This window comes from Cryptotermes secundus, unplaced genomic scaffold, assembly GCF_002891405.2.
Source record: "Cryptotermes secundus unplaced genomic scaffold, Csec_1.0 scaffold1725, whole genome shotgun sequence".
Classification (NCBI taxonomy): domain Eukaryota; kingdom Metazoa; phylum Arthropoda; class Insecta; order Blattodea; family Kalotermitidae; genus Cryptotermes; species Cryptotermes secundus.
The window spans coordinates 1-1,067 of NW_019735581.1; the positions used below are offsets into that span (position 1 = coordinate 1).

The 1,067-nt window shown below is 38.0% G+C and overlaps 1 long non-coding RNA gene across 2 annotated transcripts in view; it reads right to left on the reverse strand.

The window, feature by feature from the left end:
* Window positions 1-344: 344 nt before the first annotated feature.
* LOC111869698 overlaps window positions 345-1,067 on the reverse strand; it is a 10,078-nt gene continuing 9,355 nt past the window's right edge. The window contains exon 5 of one of the 2 annotated variants that reach the window (XR_002843705.2): window positions 345-493. This is a non-coding gene — a long non-coding RNA (uncharacterized LOC111869698). The remainder of the gene's footprint in view (window positions 494-1,067) is intronic. The other variant, XR_002843706.2, reaches the window with a different exon arrangement.

The window sequence follows — 1,067 nt, forward strand, 5'->3', positions numbered from 1 at the left end:
ACCACTAAAACACATTTCTTCCAAACCCCTCCACATAATTCACACAATATTATTAATAGTGCAACAAAAACCTCAAAGACACATTGCCTCACTACACACCCACTCTTCTTATATTCACTTAATTCCCTTAAATCACTTTTATCATGTATTCTTCCTTCACACATAATTCAGTTTCATGGTTCAGAGTGAAAATACTTCGATTTCGTTGTGGAACAGAGGAAATTCGTGTTTGTAAAATTTCGTGCACTGGCCATTACTCGGTCCAGAATAATACACACATTAACACCTACCATTTCCACTATCTCACTGAATCTTTAACATATACTTTCAGGCACACAATTAATCACAACATGTACATATATGTATATAAACATACACATAACACCCTCTTATTATTTATAAATACATCTTCATACAAGGAAACAAACCAATCTTGATGGTCCACACCGGGTATTTAGGTCACACTGACAGGGCGGCCAACTTCTTAACATGACTGAAACAGAAACATTCGAATATCAGACCGATTACAGGACGGTAATTTTTCACCTTATTTTTTACCCATTTTCGTGTATAAAATTATTCGACTTCCTATCCACGAAGGGAAATTCGGGCAAAACAAATGCCCACCACTCACTCAATTGGTCGCGTATCCATACACGAGGAACAAGGTAACGATTTCACTGACAAGAAAGATTTTCGTCATAAAGTTATGCTATTTGAGGGCAGCATAATGCATTATATGTGATATTCAGTAATCATTTATATTACCGTGGGGGATTCGCAAACTCTTGAGGTTGGAGCGGCGATCTCGACACAATCTAAGCTATCACGTAGCAATATAACCTCGGAATATAACAACAAAAATTTATACTTTGGGTGGAAAAACAGTTAAGACGCTCAATTTTATACATAACGTCATATTTGGACTTATATTCCACGTTACGACAGTCCTATATTACGTTCGGTTAAATAGCAGCTTCGTAAATGACGTCACTTTTGTGTGTGCGCAATGAACTACTGCGCACCCACCTGGAAACCTGGGGGCTGGCCCTTGGATCGCTGATGTT